Below are 16,711 nucleotides of genomic sequence, written 5' to 3' on the forward strand. Positions count from 1 at the left end.
TCAGAAAAGTCTTCAAGCACAGGAAAGCTCTTAAGTTATCTGTGGTGGAAAAAAGTTCATTGGCAACAGAAGTGTCTGTTGTTTTCCTTGTTGTGAAAGGTTCACTTGTTTTTTTTCATTTTTGAAAGATGGTCAATCAAATGACCAAATCTGAATAGTCATACTTGGTCCATAAATTGGTCTTTCAAGTAAAGATATAAATGGTGTTCTGTGAAAAAGAGCTACTGGTTCAGTTCATAATACCAAAAGAAAAAAAAAATATAGAAGAGTCAGCTTTTCTACTTCAATATGCAACAGACATGTCTTTATGAATACATCCTATTTCATCAAATATCACAAAGTCTGAAGAGTTGAGATTTAAGAAGATTAAAACTGTTTACTTGTTCATCAATGACATTCTTCAGTGAAACTGACTTTTTTTTTTCTTTCCAAATGTGTGAAGGTGAAAAACACAACTACTGGTGCATTTCGGTGTCATTTACTTCATTTGTGCTGAGGCATTAGCAGTTTTATCTATCACTGCCTTTGCAACAGTCATTTTGTTTGCAAATGTCAACCCAATGAAAAGATAAACCATGTCTTAGCATTATCATGGAAATAGTTTTTAACATTTGTAGACTCCTGAAAAGGTCTCAGGACCCTCAGAGGAATGAGACTATACTTTGAGAACAGATTTTCTACAACTATTAAGTATTAAAATTGGATTAAATTCTATTCATTAGTATATTTTCAGTATGTATTCTGTAATGACAGAAACTGGTTTAACAAACAGAAATACATAACAGTCTTTGTCTTCAAGAAACTTGCCACTTGAGAAGTGGCTTTGTTAAGTCATACTTTAACTTAAAGCCACATTACCTTAAAAACATAATTCTCATAAAAATGTTTCTTAGTTTAATGGATTTATGCACTGAGATGAATCCATTCAATGAGATGAATACAAGTATTCAGTTGATGTGGTTTTTGAGATGCTCCTTTGTGATGATGAGATAGGCAGCCTCAAAATAAGTAATATACTGTGATAAGTTTTGAAGGAGAGGCTTGTACAAGGTACGTGGCCTCAGAGGAGGAATCATCAGTGAGATCTAGATTGACTGAACTCTCTGGAAACGATGCTTCCCAAAGGAGAGAAGAGCTGCCTCTACAAATTAACCATTTGTTATTTCCTTATCCCAGAATGTCTTACGTTACCTCTCTGTACTGCACCAATTGTACTCATTCCCTCCCTTTATCCCCACCTGATATTTTAGCTGTAATTCATTCTTTGTTTCAGCAATGAAAAGAGCAGTGTATTTTTAAAAATTATTTCTCAGTAACCTGATCTTATGCACATACATGCACCAGATGAAATAAGTGGAATTGAGCTTCCAAAACTATATTAAACTCCATTATAACATTTCAACACAGTTCTCTTATAAAATATTTCCTTCTCTGTATTCTTCTAAATACCACTGAACAGCTGTGGGGTAGTGGGACACAGTTATTCACATCAACAACAATAAAAGGTCATCATTTGATTTTTTCCATTTTAATGTTTTAAAAATTAGAACATGTTAATTTCACATGGCAGATTATGTACTAAATATTAAAAGACTTTTAATTGCAAGTTGTGATGTTTTTTGGTTTTATATAATTCTCAAATTTCTGTCTTCATTAACTTCTTACTTTTTGGCATCTTCCCGGTAAAGGCAGGTAATTATTTAAAAACTACTATGGATCAATTCTGAGAACAAATACGTGTGAAAAAAATATGTCTCTATATATGAAGGACAAGATGACTTAGGACAGTTAGAATGTGAAGCATAAAATGTTGATACTGTGTTGATATTTGTGGATATGGAGTTTAGGTTTGCCTTATTCTAAACAGGAAGATATTAATATTGCAAAGTCATGGATATTACTTGGCAATATTGTTTCCAGACCCTCCAAAGAAGTTGATTCTTTAAGAGACTCGAATGTTCTTCACTGCTAAGTGGTTGTCTCTGGTTAGTTTCTAGATACATGGATGGGGAAATTCCCTTGTTTTTTTCCTATTTTCCATTTTGAAGAAAGAGACATCTAAGATTCCGTCACTCCCATCAGCACTTTGTATCTTGATTCAAAATTTTTTTAAAACAATAGATTCAGATAGTGGACAGATGAAATGCTTACTTCAATAATATGAGCCAATCTTTTTGTTCCTTTTTCTTATATTTATATTCCCCACCCGACTCCCTTTCTCAAGGGACTAGTCGAGATCATTCACAGAAAAATGAGACTTTGATTGTTGAGTTTGGCTTATTCTGCTGTTTAGAGAGTACAACAATTTTATTCCTAAAATGAGAGAGACAGGCTTTATAAGCCAGAACACACAAGGGAAATCCACTTTCCTTGAAAAGTCTGGCATCTTTTTAACCTGGCACTTAAGGCAGTTCTACAAGAGATCTACTTTCCATTTCCACACAGTGTCAGAGAAGTTTAGAGTTCAAAGGCATAGTTACATAGAATAGACCTGGGGTCACCAAGAAATGAAGAGTATGTCTACTGCTTGTCCACCACTCAGGTGTCCTTCAGACACTGGTGCTCCCTCTGCATTAGATCTGGTACAAAGATAACATATGTTTTTCACACAACCCCAACACAAACAATAGACCTTTCTTTGTGTGATAACTCCAGACAACTGGGTGATTCCTCTTGTCTACCAATACCGACATATTTTCCCTTAGAAAATTATACCACTTATTCTGCAATTTGGCACTGCTATGCGGTTTTCTCCTACTTGATTTTGTAAAGTATTATAACACATTCAAATTAGAGAAGATAGATGCTAATAATCAACTGTACATTTTATAGCACTTCAAAAATTGTTGAAATATTCTGAATTTATTAAATCATAAGAAACTTCTCAAAATATTACTAAAAATTTTATCTGAAAATATTGGTGATATTTGGCAAACTTTATATCTATCCAATCAAACATCTTTGCATCGTGGCCTGAAAAATATATTTCCAACAGTTTATTAGCATGCTGTACAAAATAACATATATAGAGATTCCTTCTTCAGAGCCATATAAAAAAAGGTACTAATATCAAAAAATTACATTAAATGTCTATCACTTAAGAGTTTTGGGACTATGACCAAGGTCAAAATATCAAAAATGTAAAAACAAAATAAGCTAGGTAGGGATTTGTGCTGAAAGGCTATGAATGTTTGTTGGATAACTGAGGCAATCATTCTTATTATCGTAATTTTGCAGGGTTATTACAACTCAGATAAGATTCAAATCTCAAATTGCATTATTATTATTATATTATTATTACTATTATTACAACTCTATTCTGTGTAGGCATTTAATTGGTAGTGTCTAAATGACAACCAGTGCAACTAGCTGAAAAGTGAGCATTTCAGTACCAAGCAACTGGTTTGATGGACGTTCCTTAAGTGAATTGACTGACTTGGCATGTTCTTTAGCCAACTTCTTTTTCATGTAGACATAGTTGTATGAGAAAAATAGTTCCACTTATTTCCTTTGGCACTTATCAGACAAATAAGTTTCTGTAGTCAAGTTCTCCAGTAGTAGAACAGCTAATAAATCTAACCTGAAGACTCTTCTTAGGATACCAATCATCTCTGAGTGTTTAAATCTTGTTTTTATCTCTTCAGTTTATAGCAAACTTGGTTTTTCTACCATTCATAAATTCCTACTGTTTTTGGCTGCATACGGATAGAATTTGGTGCCCACTAAAACTTCAGTCTCAACAAAAAAATCCAATGTCAAGAAACTGAACATTCACTATCCTGTCTTGACCGTCTAGGTAAGAATTCTGTCTTCCTGATTGACTCACCAACCAATCAGATCAATGTGGAAGCCAACTTTTCATCTTTGCGTTATAACAGGAGTTATAACAGAGTAACATTTCTTTTATCTTGATGTTTCAAAAGAAAGAAGTGGCAAACTCAGTTTGGACAAATCTCACCTTATTAGAGTCATAGGCCATTATATATATATATGTATATGTATATGTATTTGTGTGTGTATATATATGTGTATATATATATATGTATATATGTTCTGAGAAATAAAATTGGCACTTGTAAGACTCTCTGCTTTCACTGCAGTCATTGCGCTGTGGAATTCTATCATAACAATGATAATAACATAGAACATTCTGTTCACATAATGATTCTACATAACAGCAGTTCCCTTTATCCTTACATTAGAAAAAAACTCCATATGTGAGCCTACCAGTTATGTCAATGAAAGGGCCAAGTGGTTTGGATAAAACAAGATCTTAGTTGAACCTTTGCCTTAAAATGAAATTGAACCTGACTCTTGTTTGAGGTTCAAAAAGTTGAGTTAACTTTTACCCCTTTATTTTAATTTTTGTGCATCTTTGCACTTCCTGATTTTGGTTGAAAATAGAAACCAAAATACCGCAAGAAAAGCTATTCTTGTTGCATTTCCAGCCTTTCAAAGCCAAAAAGCACTAGAAATCTCATGAAGAAAACAGTTCCCACCTAATTTCTAGCCCCCAAAGTTTCAGATAAATTTGAATAAACTTTGGATAATGTTGTATCCATCACTTGGAGAATATTAAAGATAGGCAGTGATTAAAAGCTTTAAGATGATAGAAAGTGGGAAGGAAATAAGATGACAACAAATTGCACAGTTCTTCAAATTAAACTAAGGACACTATCATTATCAAACCAGACTTTTGTTTGCTTCATGGCAAAAAAAAACATAGTGCCATAAATTTTGGATGAAAAATTTGAACTCAACTTTTTAACTTTGCCATTTACAAAATACTCTTCACATTTAGATTATCTTTAAAACAATGAAAATGTAGTCACCAAAAGACACTTTAAAATTGCTTCACTTGTTACCACATCAAGCATCTGTGGGATTAAATCACAATGCATAATTATAACATTTCTCAAACTTAATTGTATAACCACCCACTAGTTCATTCAATGCTGTGTGATATGTACTTTTTCATTCAACAATTATTGAGTACTTACTATGTGTGAAGTGCCATAGAAAGTGTTGGGGAGCTGACGATGAATAAGATACTTCCCCTCAAGAACTCAGACGCTAGTGGGGGAATGAGGGAACATGAAGTAGCGGCATCTAACAGAGTTTGCTGAAGGTTGTGGTAGACCTTGTAAGCAAGTCCCTAAGCTGGCCTGAGTGCTCATGTAAGATCTCCTGAAGGAATTGAGGTCTCAAGGAGGATGTTGTAAACAGAATGAAGAACACTTTCTCTGAATCAAAGTTTTTCCTCATTCTCTTACTTTTTCAGGGATGTCTTGTCAGAGTCAGGACTCCATTGGCAGCATGAAAGGCCAAATAGTAATGATGGGATTGTGAAGGCAAAACAGAGACTCACATCTTTAGATAGGAGAATGGAGAGGGCAATGATCCAGCTGGGAAAGTGGAGAGGCACAGTGTGAGGATCATCCAGCAGCAGGCAGTGACAAGGCATGTGAGGTCCCTGGGCAGGTGCTGAGGAAGGTGGCAATGCCTGAGCTAAGGAACACTGACCTGGAGTTTTAGCTTCCCTTTGGACTCTGCAAGAATAGGATTATTATTATGATTAGTGATACTATTATTTAATGTGGTTTAGGATTACAGAAAACCACAGGTTTTGGAGTCAGGCAGACCTAATTTTAATTCCTGGCTCCACATCTTATAAATTCTGTGGCTTTGGATAATTTACTTAACTTCACTTAGCCTGTGTACAATGCGGATGATGATATCTTGTCCTAGGGTTAATGTAAGAATCAAATGGGATCTGTTATGCTCCCCAGGTTCCAGCAATGTTAGGAAATGGTCATTTCCTTCTCTCTTGTTCCAAGACCTACCCATTTGGCCTTTGTACAAAATTTCCTTCCGAGAAGCAGAGTACCCAGCTTACCTATCTCTAGCTGTCTCACCTTAGGAATAGCACTTTCTCTTCTTTTTTTACTGTAGCCTTTGCTTTTGGGGATTAACTATTTCTGTTACCCAGAACACCATTCTAGAAATAAGGAAACAGGTTATAATTTGCGCTAGGGTGCAGCTGATAAATTATGGTGTTAGCTTCAGACCTGAGCCTATAAGATGAAGTCTGTTCTTTCCGGTCATTCTTTCGCTATGTCTGTATTACATGTAAGAGGTACATTTACTGAGAAATTGATTTTGTAGTTTGGTATCTGTACAGCAAGCCAGACACCAGGAACACTCACATTGAGAGGTCCCAGTTTGGGAGAGGTCTCCATACATTTCTTTATTCTACTAAAGAAGTAAAAACAGGATAAAGGCAATCTTCATGATCTTTACTAAAATTGGGAGGGTTTGAGAGCTAAGCAATCCCCAACTTTTTTATACAGTCAAGTACTTCTTTCTTTCAAGATAAATGCATATCTGTTTAAAGATATTCTATGTAAGCTCATTCAGGTATTAAAAATATGCAAGACAAATAATCCAACAGTCAGTATTCTTGCCAAAAAAAATGGCTTCACCCTCACTACAGAGAGCTCATATTTTGGCCACCAGGGCAGATCTAAAATTTATGTCTGTCTGAATTCATTGCATGAATTTGCAGTTTTTGCCTTGGATTTCTTAGATCGTTTATGGAGAAGGAGTGAGAGGTTATCAATATCACCAGGGTTTGCCATTTTCTTCTCACCGTGGATGGATACTTTGTCCAAGGGAAAACATTTTAGTTCTCTATGATTTTTGTGGCTAAAAAGTTGCCACAATAGAGAGACATATTCCTAAACATATGGTATGACATACATATCTAGTCTTCTTTATATATTAATATTGCTTAGATTTTTAAAATGAACTTTCTCTTCTGAAAGAGCTCATTCACTCTTGCTAGGGAAAACTTTTATGTAAAGACACGCTCATAACTGTCTGTTTGCCAGAAACTGAAGTTTCAGGTTTCTCCAGGGGAGGATGCCCACAAATGCCACTCACCAGTCTAAATTAAAGTACTCATCTATAGCTGGTGTTTGAGGTTGAGCCATATACAAATAGAATTAGGGCCAGCCTTTACCAGGATGACTCAAGAGACATGCCCTGAGATCTGCACTAAGCAGAGACTCTCATATACAGTGGCCTTCCTTGGTTTTGTGGTGTCCCAAGCAGAGTGTTTTGTGGACAGAGAGGAGGTGATGAAAGACTTAGGGGAGGAAATTACTCTTCACAGGCAGAAGTCTCGGATCTCCATATTTTCTCCTACCACATTGGCCTGTTTTGACCTGATTTAGAACAATGATTTCCTCCATGTGATGGAAACATTTAGAGAGAATAATAATGAAAGGTACCTGTTACAGGTTGAACTGTTTCTTTAAAATTCATACATTGAAGTCTTAAGCCTGAGTACCACAAAATGTGACCTCACCTGGAGGAAGGGTCTTTATGGAGGGAATTAAGTTAAAGTGAGGTCATTAGGGTAGGCCCTAATCCAGGGTGTACAGCTGGTATCCTTATAAAAGGAGAAATTTGGACACAGCAATATGCACAGAAAAAAGTAATGTGAAAACAGAGAAGAAATGGCTGTCTCTGTTGGCCAGTCCAGGAGAGACATATGGAAAAGTCTTCCTTGTAGCCCTCAGAAGGAACCAATTCTGCCAACAGTTTGATCACAGACATCTATCCTCAGAACTGTGAGACAATAAATGTCTGTTGTTTAAGCCACCCTGTTTGTGGTACTTTGTTATGGAGCACTAACAAGGTAATGCAGTATCGTTTGCTGTGCACTTATTATTAGTCAAGTACTGCCTTACCTGCTTCCCATACATGACCTCATCTAATTCTCACAAATACCTGTTAGGTATGTTATTATTGACAGGTGAAGAAACTGAGGCACGTATCAGAAGTGAGAAACCTTGGCACCTCTCAGCTGTGCCTGCTTGACAGAGAGCTTTGCAACACAGAGCTAAGAGTAATAATAAATACTGGTGGTCTGCTTCTCCTGGAGAGAAATTGTAGCTCTAAACTGGAAATTGTAGGGGGAGAGAGCCCTGTGATCTTGATTGTGCCCAACTGGAGTAGAGCTATTTTGATGCTAAGCTGAGAGGCAGGGAAAGGCCAGATTGTTGCTCCAATGCCACAGACTCTCCTTGTTCTTACCAAGACTTAGTGAAATTTCTTGAACAAATGTTTTTCGATTTGCTGTATACCCTTAAGACACTTTTCAGAGACTTTAAATCACAATTTTTATAATTTTCACCAGTTATGGTTGTTTTTGCTGGGGAGAAGATCCACTGAGCTCCTCGTGCCATTCTGGACAGTTTTTCTTCTTTTAGAATCATCTTATGTTGACTTGATTAACTATATATTCCATGATATTTGTTCTTCTAATGATAATCAGTCTTAGCTGCACAAAGCAATCAATTGAAAATTTAAAAACAACGTTAATGCTTTGGGCTCATGCCAAATATTTTGGTTTAATTTGTTTGTGGTACAGTCTGGGAGTCAAAATTGAAAAAACATAATTCTTCAGGTTATTTTCATGTACATTTAAGATTGAGGAGCACTCGTTTATGTGCTGAGTTTTGTGTCTCTGTTTCATGGCCATACTTTATTTTGTTTTCTCGTGTTTTTCTTTGTATTTGTTAACCCTGTTTACCTGCTAAAGAATGCTGTTTTTGTTTATTTCTGTGATTGCGGGGTAAAATAAAGACATTTTCTGAATAAATATTGAAGATTATTCAAGAAATGTTCTGGAATGTTCCATTTTCTGGAGTGGAGGATACTTATTCAATATAGATTTGACTAATTCTCTGCTATAAGTGCCAATATTGTCCTATTCAGGGAATAAATATTTCCGTTGACTACTGCTTAGCACAAATCAGGAGAGAGAGGTCATGTCTACCTGACTACTGCTCCTTACATTCTTTGATTCTAAATATGTATGTAGGACTACCAGAGCTCCTCCTACCTTTTTTCTTCTCTTTTATTTTCTACCCTTTTTGTTTTAACTCCTTTTTTTTTTCCATGTTTAAGTTCTAGACTGTGATTAATTTAATTAATCTGAACCTGCCTGTTTTTCATCTTTCAGTGGGTTCCTCCAAATTTCTGGGCCTTCATTGAACCCTTTTCTTGTTGTCTAGAGCAGTTGTAGATTTATTCATTTTGAAAAAAAAATATCTTCTCTGCTTTTTTCTAGAGATTTGAGGTGGGAGAAGTAGTTAGGCAATGCTGGATACAATTTTACCCTTTTCATATAGCATGTTCATATATATATACTACACAATGTACTTTCATACACATAGCCTTATTTATATATGAAAAAATGAAGGCTCTTAGAAGTTAAGTAGGTTGCCTCTGGTTCCACCGCTAATTTGGTGGGAGAATGGAGATCTCGAGTTGAAATCACCTGAATGCAGTTTTAGTGTTATTCACACTGCCGCACATTGCCTTGTGCATATTCTCAAATAATTTACATTATCCACAAAAGTTTGAATAAACTTGTTGATTATCTTTTTTCTACTTCAAATCTCTGAACAGGATGATACAGGCTGACAGTTACTCTAACGTGCTTCATATAAATAGGTTAATTTGACACCTATTTCTTAAGTGAACAGCCAAATTAAATAAAGATGGAGAGTCAGTGAACATTGGTAAACCAAATGCCTTTAATTTCTTTGGATTGTAAAACTAGGCAACAGCAAATTCTGTTTTTAGGAGAAAGCATTCTTAAAGAGTATAATGATATACCCATCTGCTAGAATGCACAGTGAGCATTGCCCTCATAAATTTGGTTGGTTAGAAAATATGAAACAAGCAGATAAATACAAATGTGGGAAGATAAGTGTTTATGAGGCAACTATAGACTTCAAGTGACAAGTGATGGAGATTACCTTGTATAATTAAGAGGTATATTTTCAGCCCTGTTTTTTCTTTCCAGAAGTGTAAGGAGAGAAATGAAAGCTTAGCCAAACTAGAAGAGGAGAACCAGAAGTCTTGCATACTACAGACAGAGCAATTGTTACTTTTGAAATTCAAACTCTCCTTAGAGTTTAGAGCTTAAAGGGCAATTGACTGAAATACAAACAACTATGGTTAAAAACAAGGGGTGATTCAGTTTAAATGCTGAGCAAAATTCAACTTCAGCTCTTTTGAGACCAAACTTAGACATGTGGGACAGTTTGGATATATTAGAAACCTGATCAAGGTTGTTGCTCTTTATCAAAAGAGATCAATTTAAAGAGATTAACTCCCTCCATCTCACCCCATCCCTGGACAAAAACTGGGCGGGGGGAGGCCGAAGGATGTTGTAAGAAATGGAGGTTTAGCCAGAGCTTTATGGCAAATAAAAAGTTCAAATAGGTAATGAAGCTTTTTATAAAGGCTCAGATTGAGTTTTGTTTGTCAAGGTCATGAGAAGTATTTGTCTTTTTATTAAAACCTCATGGGATTAAAATGAATAATGTTACTCAGAGTCTGTCAGTGGAAACTTGGGGTAGACAGAAGGTTCCTTTAATATTCCATATCACATAATCATAAGTTAACTATTTAGACATTGTGTCTTCTAAGTTATGACAACTCAACACAAAAATACCTCTGTCCAAAGCCTTTATTCGTCCAGACACAGAGATAAATACAGTTAAATAGTTGGGAAAAATCATGAAATTACTAAGATTGGTCTTTCGTATTTTCAGTTAATTTTTCTGTATTTAGTCAATGTGCTTGATTTTCTCCACTTGCTCCATAAGATCTGCACTTGACACTTTTCCACTTTTCTTTATGCTCAGGGGATTGATCTAGCTGGAATTCATCAGCTTAAATTCTTCATTGCTTTTTGACTTTCACTTGCATTTGGCCAATGAAAGCCATTGGCAATAGGTCAGACAGTAGGGGTAGTCTGGACTATTTTCCTTTCAACCAACTTTCTTCCAGGCTAGGGATTGATGATATTCCTCTAATTGAAGGCACTGTTTCTGTAGCCCTCTCCTACAACCTCAGCTATCGCCACAGCTCTATGTGGAATTCCTTTGCAGCTTCAGGGCTAACAGCCTCTTGCGGTTGCTAGGCTCTCGGTTTTGCTCCTCAAATTATTTTTTCTTAGACATCCCGTCACCCCTGTAGGCTGTCTCTCCATTAAACTCAATCCTGTGCGAGTGCACCATTTATTTCCCATCAGGCTTGGATAATATACCGCCCAATGGTATCTCTTCCTGCAGACGTAAAAAGGGTGTCAGTATTAGTTGCACTGTTCTTGAAAACTGTCGCCCATTATTCACCATCTATTTTGTAATTGTTCAAAATTTTTATACGTGTGTAGTGGTTTCAGAATAGTTAGCTCATACTCCCATGGGAAACAACTTTACCAACTAAAGTACAGTGCTTATGTACAGTTTCTTTTGCCTTTAGTCTTACAGTCTTCATTTATTTAAGTTATTTAGGGCTTACCAATTTTAAATAATCTTTTACATTTTTGTTTTATTTTAAAAATCTTATTGGATGCCAACTCTGAGTCAGGCATGAAGTCTAGTGGGAGAGATAAACTAGTACATCTTGCCCTTACTTCATGACTAATTCGTTCCCGAAAATCCTGCCATTAAGTCCAAAACTGTTAAATGAAGAAATGATTTCCATCTATTTTAATGGAAAATTATTTGCTCCATCTTAACCCAAAATGCACAATTTTTTACAGATACAAAAGTATATCATCTGAAAAATTTAAACAAGTTTAGGTAAGTAAACAGGTTATATTAACAATTTTTATAACTTTGAAAATGAACAAATTTGCATATAAACTGTAATGTTATAGAGATGTATTGTCTTTGCCAAAGTAAAAAGAAAACACTTGATAGCACACGATGACTTGTATGAAGGAGCACGAGGAGTCAGTCTTTTGAAGATAGCATAGAGTCAGATGAGCCTCCATCATATGTTTTATTCAATAGTTCAAGCTTTTAAAATTTAATCTCTCTACACATGTTTTCACCAAATTCTTCAACTTTTGGATTATTATGATTTTCTTGTATATAAATCGCACTTAACCATAAAGTTAAAGCACAGAAAATTACCTTTAGGAAAAAACAAAGGCAAAACATGACAGCACATCACAACATATGGCAATAGCTCTCACACACAACAGATGAAAGAGCCCTAGAAGATGCTGCCTCTGTACTTTTTTCTTTAGGTAAAATTCACATAAGATTAATCATTTTAAAGTGAACAATTCAGTGGCATTTGGTACATTCACAATGTTGTCTAACCACTACCTTTTCTTGTTCTAAAGCATTTGCATCACTCCAGAAAGAAACCCTGCATTTAGTAGGCAGTTACTTCCTATTTCCTCCTCCCCCCTAGTTTCTGGCAACCACCGTTCTGCTTTCCATCCCAGATTTACCTTTCCTGGCTATTTCATATACATAAATGGAACCATATAACAGGTCACCTTTAGTGTCTCGCTTTTTTCACTTAGTATAATGATTTTGAGGTGTATTATGTTGCAGTGCGTGTCAGTTCTTCTTTCTTTGTTATGGCCAAATAACATCCCATTATATATATATATATATATATATATATATATATATATATATATATATATATATATAACCACAGTGTTACATACCACAATTTGTGTATCCATGCATCCATTAATGGACATTTGTGCTGTTTCCCCCTTTTGACTATTGTGAATATTGATGTGATGAACGTGCATATACATGTATTTATTTGAATACCTGCTTTCAACTCTTCGGGGTATATACCTAGGAGTAGAATTTCTGGCTCATGTGGTAATTTTATCTTTAACTTTTTGAGGAACAGAGAAACTATTTTCCACAGTGGCTGAACCATTTTATATTTTTGCCAGCAATATACCAGCATTCCAATTTCTCCATAATTTTGCCAACACTCGTTATTTTTCATTATAGCCATCCTAGTGGGTGTGAAGTGGTATTTTATTATAGTTTTCATAAGCATTTCCCCAATGACATAATTTTGAGCAATTTTTCGTGTAATTGTTGGCCATTTGTGTATCTTCTTTGGAGAAATGTTTGTTTGAGTACTGTCTTAGCCTATTCAGGCTGCTATAACAAAAATACCATAAACTGGGTGGCTTATAAACAACAAATATTTATTTCTCACAATTCTGGAGGCCGGGAAGTTCAAGATCATGGTGCCAGCAGTTTTGGTGTCTGGTAAGAGCCCACTTCCTAAATGCCTATCATTTTTTATAACCTCACATGGTGGAAGGGTGAGGATATTCTCTTGAACCTCTTATATAAGGGCCCTAAGACCTCATGACTTAAGTATTTCCCAAAGCCCTCATCTTCTAATCCCATCACCTTGGTGGTTAGGATTTCAAAAATAGTTTCAAATATTTTTTTTCCATTCTGTAGGTTATCTTTTCAGTTTCTTAATAGTGACCTTTCATATATTTGAAGGTCAGGTAAGACTGCTTAAAGAGACTCTCATCTTGGCTGAGACCTGAAGCATAAGTAAGAGCAGGAAAAGAAAGAGTTGAGGTTTTGGGGTAACAATGAGGAAAGTATTCCAAGCAGAGGAAACAACACATTCAAAAGCACAAAAGTCAGAGATCATGGGATAACTGAGTTAACAGAAACAATTTAGTATATCTGGAGAGGATGAGAGTCAATAGACTAAAAGGAGTCTTTCAAGTTAGGTTAAAAAAATTTAACGTTTATGCTGACGACAAGGGGGACCCACTAAAATATTTTGAACAGAGAACCGACATGATCAGCTTTGACTTATAGGTCAATTATTTTGCTAGCAGAGAGAAAAATATAGCGTGTATATGTGTGGAACTGGGTATCCAGAAATATGATTTAATCCTACGTAAAGGTAATAGAGGCAGTAGAGAAAGAGAGAAGTAAATGTATAAGAGTATTTGAGGAGATAGAATTAACTGGCCTAGTAATCGATCAGATAAGAGTGTAAGGAAGAGGACATCAGGAACCATTTGAAAGAATTAGAACCAAAGAGTTCCGTTTATACTTACAACAGGGACAGTGTTTGATTTATTAGATTTCAAGCACAGGATTCTACTCTTAATTATTCACTTACCAACTAGTTATTTGGGGTTTATAAAGTCAGTCACTGCCCTAGGCACTGGAGATGCAGCATTTGGCAAAACAGACAAGATCTCTGTGTTTATGGATTTTTCAGTCTATTGACATAATATATTGGAAGAAATGAAAGCATAAAATCAAGATGTAAAGATCATGGAAGAGAGTAGTACAAGATAGGGCTGAAGGAGGAAGCAAATATCAGACTCTGTAGTGACTTCTAGGACATCGAGAATTTTGGAATTTTTCCTAAAAAAGCAGAAGTCATTTGTGGCAAACAATGCTAGATGATCAGTAAGATCTCTTATCCCCTTCTTCCTTAGTCATACAATTGCAGCTGGACAGGGGATCGTTCAGGAAGAAGTTGTATTTCCATCCAATATCACTTGCAGCTAGGTATTGCTAGGTGATTGCCAAAGCCATGGCAACACTTGCCAGTGCTATGTGATATGTGCTGCTTCCTAGTCTGAGCTCTAAAATGGGCACAGACTCCTCCATGCTCTTCCTCCTGTCATGAGTTGAAAACAGGAGAGCACTTGACCAAAATTCTATAATGTGCAGATGAGAACTGAACTCTAGAGTGGAGATTAGCAAACCATGGTCCATGGACCAAGTTTGTTTTTATAAATAAAATTATATTGAAACACAACTATACCCACTCAATTACATATCATATGTAGCTGATTTTGTGTTAAAGTGGTAGAGATGAGGAGTTGCAATAGAGAACAGAGACACAAGAGTTTGCTGGACCTTTCCCTAAGGGATGGAGGAGAAACAAAATGGAAGAAACTTCAGCTCTAAATGATTATGTGCAATTAAGTGGCCTGCCAATCTAGACTTTTCTCTTTGGAGCTGTTACATGAAAGAGAAATAAAACTTGTATGTTCTTTAAACCACTGTATTTTGAGACCTCTTTTATGTAGAAGCTTAGTCTTTAATAATTACAGTTTTGAAGACTTTAAGCAGGGAAATACTAAGCTCTCCTGGCTTCTGGATGAAGAAGAGCTTCAGGAAGGATAAGAGCAGTTAGGAGCTTGTTGCAATCATGCAGATGAGAAATGGAAATCAGTTAGATTAGACTGGTGATGGTAGAGATGAAGAGGATTTATTGGACTTAGAGTTAATGAGTAAGTTCATTAAACTTTGGTACATAGGTATTCAGTAAATGTTCATTGCACAGACCAATGGAAAAGTCTATAGATACTATGTGCTCTGGTCCTAATGGTTTTCGTACTGTGTCTGCATCGGGCAGTTTATTGACTATGGGCTGCCTAAAACAAGGGTGGGCCTAAAATCCCAGGTACTTCCAGTTGTCTCTAAGTACCAGGCAAAGTGACTTCGCCAGTCCAAGAGCAGACTCAGGTACAGGTCCTGGATGTCAGTAAAAAACTATGCAGAGCCTGGGGGAATGGTGTGTAGAAATGGAAAAAGAGATTCAAGGGGATCTCAGCTGAGTACCAAAGGTGTCTGCACCAGACAAGGTCAAACAGTTCTGTGTTATGACAGATAGGATTAGGAAGACTCTTTCGGAAGAAGCATTATTTGAGGTAGACCTTCAAGGATAAGTAGGAACTTACAAAGTGGATAAAGGAAAAACTGCATAAGCAAAGAATTGCAGATATGTGGATATAAGCATGGTGAGGACTAAGGAATATTTATATCTGCTCAGTCTTCTGATAACTATGTAGTAAGGTTGCAACTCATAACATCCTGTAATTATTTTACAGCTAAACCAAAATCATAACATTTCATCCATAAATATTTCAGTATATAAAACCAAAATTTAACAACTCTTAAAAATATAACTAAAATAACTATCACACTTGAAAAAATTAATAATAATTCCTTAATACCATCAAATACCTAGTCAGAGTTCAAATTTCCCCAATTCTATTATAAATATAATATGTAATATATAAATATATAATCATATTACATATATTTATATGTAACATATAAATATGTGATATTTATTATACATTAATTACATATATTTATATTTATATGTATACATAAATGTGTGTGTGTGTGTGTGTGTGTGTGTGTGTGTGTGACTTCAGTCAGTTTTTTTAACTCAGGATACAAACAAGATCTACACATTGAATTTAGTTGATATATCATCTAAGTCTCTTGTTTCCTCTCAGCACCCCTCTTGCTTTAATTGCAAATTTGCTAGAGAAGCCAGGTTTTTGCTCAACAGAGTTGTCTGCATTTGGGTTTTCCTAACTGCATCATTGTGGTGTCATTAGAATGTTCCTCTGTTCTGTATATTTCCTGTAAACTGCTCATTTTATCTAGAAATTTGCTAAGATTTAATTTTCTTTTTGTTTGATTGTTCATTGATTTTTACAAGAAATCTTCCTAGTGTAGAATTGGATTTTACAATATCTTGCAAAACCAAGTATGCACTTACTTAAGAATCTGACTTTTAGGAATTCTCCCTTAAGAAACACCTCCAAAAATAGAAAATAATGGATGTAGAAGGCACATTTCCTGTAGCAAAATATTAGAAACAACCTAAATGACTACATGTAGGCAACTGATTGACTATGTTATGGTACATTCACACAATAGTAGTACTATGTAGCTATTAAAAAAAAAAGGATGAAATCTCTATGAACTGATATGGAATAATTTTTAGGATTTATTAAGTTAAAAAAATATCAAGGACTAAAACAGTAAATATACTACATTGT

Source organism: Rhinolophus hipposideros (genome assembly GCF_964194185.1).
Source record: "Rhinolophus hipposideros genome assembly, chromosome: 9".
NCBI lineage: Eukaryota > Metazoa > Chordata > Mammalia > Chiroptera > Rhinolophidae > Rhinolophus > Rhinolophus hipposideros.